This window comes from Azolla caroliniana, unplaced genomic scaffold, assembly GCF_043228905.1.
Source record: "Azolla caroliniana isolate FFs.n. ecotype wild unplaced genomic scaffold, voAzoCaro1.0.p SCAF_14, whole genome shotgun sequence".
In the NCBI taxonomy this organism is placed as follows: Eukaryota; Viridiplantae; Streptophyta; class Polypodiopsida; order Salviniales; family Salviniaceae; genus Azolla; species Azolla caroliniana.
The window spans coordinates 18,656,586-18,662,585 of record NW_028230449.1 but is presented as its reverse complement, the minus strand read 5'-3'; positions in this window follow the sequence as shown (position 1 = coordinate 18,662,585).

The window sequence follows — 6,000 nt, the reverse complement described above, 5'->3', positions numbered from 1 at the left end:
CTTTAGAGGCAATCCCAAAGCTAAACCCCAAATCAATAATCTCCATATGAAGGTTGTTGCTTGTAGTGACAATTTGAAATGCTAGTTGCATTTAGGACCTTTTTTTTTTTCGTAAATCAATGTTTTGTTATTAAAACAAGATGATAATACAACCCTTGCTATCTTCACTACGTCATGAGTAGTGATAATGCATGGGAAACCCTCTCAAGTGTTGCAAAACTAGATGGCATACCTCTATCTCCTCTCGGGACAATGTCCCCAAACAACATAGTTGCGAAAATTGCCACTTCAATTTCCCTTTCATCCTACGAAGTTGTTGTGTTACCCCATGAATTCCATCAAACAAGAACCCATTTCTCATGGTCCAGTTAAACTACATCCCCCAATACCTAAGGTAGTCAAACACAACCTTATATGATGGTGCAAGCATGCCTTTATCGTCATCAATAAAAACCCAATTAAAAGGTGACAAAATATTGTCTGTTATCGATGCCCAATTTGTGATATAACCACTAGCAATGGGCGCGGTTCGGTTCAGTTTCTTGACATTGAAACCAAACCAAACCAAACTAAACCAAACCATTTAAATTTTTTGAAGCCATTTAAACCAAACTATTTAAACCAAACCGTTTAATATGTCGGAGAAACCAAACTGTTTACGTAAAATGTAGAACCAAACCAAACTGGTTTATCAAAAATCAAAACCAAACCAAACCAAATTTTTTTTGACATAATCCAACCAACACGAAACTATAAATTGAACCAAATCAAAGACTAGAACACTATAAAATAACAGAAATTTACAACACATTTTCTGAAAATTGCTAGTTTGTGAAAAATGATAATATATAACATAAAAAGATAAATGTTTTTTGGAATAATAACAAAAATCCATACAATAGAGTTCAAACTTCAAATCTATATATGTTGAAATCCATATATGTAACTTAACAACAACAATCCATATAATAAAGTTCCAAATCCATAGGACCATATATGTAAACTTAATCCAGCCTTTTGTTTCCAATGTTTGAATAAGGGATTCCTGAAAGTATAAAATACGCAAAAGACTTAAGTAATTCGTAATAACAAATTTAAAGAATTGAATAAAAAACAAAATAGTAATTAGTATGTAATAAAAATTACAATGACTTTGAAGATCTCCAATTGCAAACACTATTGTCGTTAACTTGCCAAAAATCAACATGATTCCTGTACATATAAAATACATAAAAACAATTAAGTAATTATTAATAAAAATATTTTAAGTAAAGACTAAAATAAAAAGCAACCAAGTAACAAGTATGCACACCTTAATTTTCCTTTGACTATCATGTAATATGTAATCTATTACCTCGTCTTTAGCAACAAGATAATCCAAATTCATTGTTAGTTCTGCATAAGTGGTGTGAAAATTATCTATCAACTGAACATTACATTCTTTTAAAACATTCATCCAATATCGAATGCACATTTCAACTTTGAAAGTGCATGAATGTAGTTTGATCTTGTTATCAAAGGTCATTTTTGCTGCCGAATTAGCCTCTTCAGCAGGTACTGATGATGCTGGTATAGTGAGGTAATCACATGCCATCCTATATAGTGAAGGCATTGCCGATTTATTATCATTCCACCATTGTAAAGGATCCTTGTCCGTGCCAGCCGAAGGAAGTCTCATAAAGTGCTCAATTTCTGATCGTGAATCAGAAACAAGACTTTTATTATTTACACCCATTAACGTCCAAATTTTAGAGTTCTTATCATTTTCATGTATTGTGGTTGAAGCCGAAGGTGGTTCAACATCACTCGTGAATGAGTGATAATGGGACTCAATCATGCTTTCAACCAACTTAATATCTAACTCTCTTTCTGTATGATTATTTGGAAGAGGCAATCTACAAAACAAATAAAACGGTTTTAAACTCAAACAAAAAATCAGAAATCATGATGATAATTGTAAGATATAAAGGTAAGCATTACCTGGGATCAAGAAACATTGTTATGCGAGATGGAATAGACTTTAACGATTCTTGATACTTAATTAAATATTGTAAGCAGTTCTCAGACGCTCTTTGAAGTACCTCTTGTGTGAATCTAGATGATCCTGGAAGTGAAGAATCTAAAATTTGATTGCAATGATTTAGTAAACAATTATATGCTAGCGATGCTAGTGATAATGTAGGATATCTTGACCCTCCCAGAAAAGTAGAAACCTCGGCCGGTGTATCTAGCCATTCCGCCATGGCATGTATGTGACTCCAATATTCTCCGGTCAAGACATAACCATTGAAATCACTTGATATTGTTAAATTTGAAATTGTAAAATTCAATACATCTCTATCCCTGATAGCTTGCCTAAACATTTCCAAGGTAGAATTCCATCTTGTAACAACATCAAGCCTTGGGGGTTCCCTTTGATGATGTTCAACCATCCTAGCATACTTCCTAAACACTTCCCTTCGAACCTTGCTAGATCTAATAGTATGGAGCATTGTTCTCAACTTTTTTGTTGAGGGTGAGATAACCTCTAATGCTGCCTTGATACCCAACTGAAAAGTGTGTACCATACATCTTAACATATGTGATGGAGCCAAAATTTCCTTACCATGCTCATCTTGTAACAACATGCTCAACTCCTTTGCAGCTACTTGTGCATCACTCGCTCCATCAAAAATTGTAGCTAAGAGGCGACTAGAAATATCAAAGGATCGAAGTCGAGCAAAGAGGGCATGTGCACAACGTTTCCCTGATCCAACACCTAGAAATACATGCACAAAATCCAATAACATTGACCTCGACCTTGCTGTCTCATGACATGCCCAATGAAGTGTCACTGAGTAGAAGCCCTTCAAACTACGATTTGACCAACCATCAAAAGTTATGGAAAATCTTGATTGGCATTTCGATAGCAAATCAATCACCTGATGACGCAACACCACATACATTTCTAGGATGGAACGCTTAATCGTGCGTCTTGTCTTTACTTGATATCTGGGTACAATTTGTTGTATGAACTCCTTAAATTCAGGTGATTCCACATGTGCATGGGGCAATGTTCCCTTCACAATATACTTCGTGATGGCAACATCAATTTTCTTCTCTAAAACATGAGATACTCTAGCAGACTCAATTGAAGATTGAATGTGCTATGATATACCTGAATTTTGGTCAAGATCGCTTTGATAAACGATGCTTTTCTGCTAAATGTTTAGCTATAGTGCCTATGGATGTTGTAGAAGACCAACAAACATGGCAATGATGGCATCGTCGTCGAGGTGTGCCATTATCCATATAAAATATGATGTGAGCATCTGTCCATGATGTGCGTTGCCTTTTTCTTGAGCTACTTGTTGACCCACGGCTAACATCAATTGAAGATGAGTCCACTGCAACATTAGTTTGAGATGATGATTCCATTTTATGGTGTTCCTATAAAATTCAATTAACTCAATTAGCACATTTCAAATACATGATAATGAGATAAATAAATGAAATAGAAAGTTTGCTAAGTTAGCTAAGAACAGAAAAACAACCATTGTGTCCAATGGCAAACATTCTACAAGACCATAATTCTAAATTGTTATAAACACTTCAGAGAAAGAAGACATGTTAACACATTGTTACACTTCAGAGAAAGAAAGATTGTACATGTTAATACATCAGTTGTCTTTACGAGTATTGTTCAACAATCCAATGCAAAATATGTATGCATAAAATGCTTATTATGAAGCTAGAAATAAATAGAGCTAGGGTTAATTATTGCGAAGATAACTTCAATCAGAGCACGTAAGTTTGGACCTTGATAATCAAATCAAGCCAATATATGTACACAATTTTGATAGCCAAATAATCGGTGCTATTTCTGAACATAGTTTAGTTGAACATATCGGGTGGAAACTAGAGGTATAACATTTTATCATGTTTCTTTGAACATATCTACAAGTTTCTTTGCTAGAAACCTTCAATTTTACCTACCATGAATCAGATTCACCTTATCAAAATGATTTGAATGCAGAAAGAGAATCAATTTTGACATTAGAACAAACTTAGATTAACAGTGCCATTGTTGAATCTGGAATGGTCTTGCAAAATGATCAAGAAGTTAATGAGCAAAATGTTTTAGATGCAAAAAGGGATAAAACTGGATTAGGGTCAATTTCCACATTAGGAAAAACTGGATTAGGGTCAATGTCCACATTGCAAAATGATCAAGAAGTTAATGAGCAAAATATCTTCAGATTTACAAATAAGGAGGAAAATGAATCACAGACCCCAAATTAAACCATATTAGGAAAAACTCAGATCGACGATGCCATGGTTGACTCTGGCATGGATTTGCAAAATGATCAAGATGTGAATGACTAGAATGTATTCATTGTAGAAAGAGAGAAAATTGGGTCAAAGCCCATAGATTCAATTGGGTTAGGACAAGCTTAGATTGGTAATACCATTACCAATTCTGGAAATGGTTCCAATGCCGAGGAGCAAAATGTCTTCAGATTTGCTGACAAGGAGGAAAATGAAAAAGAGACCCCAAATTTGACCATATTGGGGCCGATTTCCACATTAGGAAAAACTCAGATCGACAATAGCATGGGTGATTCTGGCATGGACTTGCAAAATGATCATAATGTGAACGAGCAGAATGTATTCATTGCAGAAAGGGAGAAAACTGGATCAAAGCCCTTAGATTCAACTAAGTTAGGACAAAATTAGATTGGCATAATTCTTATTTTGGGAAATCATTCTCTTAAACATGGGTGTGGGTTTCTCATGAATAAAATGTACCTCAATTCAAATCTTATCCTTTGTAATGTTAATTGTGTGGCAAAAATTTGACTTGAGAAAACCACATGAGATCATTTTGAAAATAATTTAGTTGCCAAATACTAATTTGGCAATAGGCTCACAAAACATCAAAGGGGGTTACTTTCTTCTTGACATTGGCAAGTGAATTCATTGTGATCACTTTTTTTTGTTCAGAGACTAAGTGTTTTTGCTTCAGCACGGTCTGCATCTAAATATAATAGAATTGTGAAAGAAAAACATTATGTGTTGCTAAATTTTACCCTCACGGATCAGTAAATTAGGATATGAAAGAGAAATGGATTGACATAAAAAATCTCATTCTCTGCTTGTAGAAAAAAATCATGAAAATCATGAAAATCAAAGCTTTTGATGATTGTGTGTCTGAAAAAAAGAGCTTTTTATGAGGTGGATGTATCTTGCACTTAAGACCCTTTAAGCTTATGGAAATCCAAACTCTTAGAATTCTAGTGCCATTAGAGAAAATAAAACATGAGACACGTGTGTGACAGTATTTATTATCATCATTTCTTCATGGCCCTATATCATTATGTCTATATTCACTTCTTCACAGTTATTTGTTTCTGGATATAAATCTTGACTTTTCTATAACCTGTATATGTGCATGTATGTGTGTGTATGGTCCATGGATGTATGGATGCATGTAGGTGTTACTTCTCTCGCAAACAAAGTTGGGTTTTCTCGTTTGATTTGCAACAATTAGGAGCCATCCATATTTTCTTTTGGGTGAACAAATGGTGGAAATGAACCTGATTCAACTTTAGATTCAGAGATGAATCATACATGTGTTATAGGCGGCAATAGCAACAATAAGAGGACTGGAGTATGGATAATTGAGGAGTGGAGAAAAGAACACGATTAGAACTTAGAAGTTAGAAGTCTGCACTCTAGAGTCTGAAGAGCAATGAAGTGGTGATTGGTCGTTGCCGCCTCTGCCTGCACAGTGCCACCTGCGTAGTGCGCCTCCTTAATCCCTTCTGTTCGATAGTAGTCTTAGCCTTTAGGTCTATAAACTATTACCCAATGCCCAATGGCAAATGCCCATAGTAAAAATAGGAAGGGTATAATTTATAAAATTGAAAATTTAGGGGTAGGGTAAGAACCTATAAACCTATAAACCAAACCAAATTAATAGAAACCGTTAAACCGATAAAACCGATAAAACCGATAAAT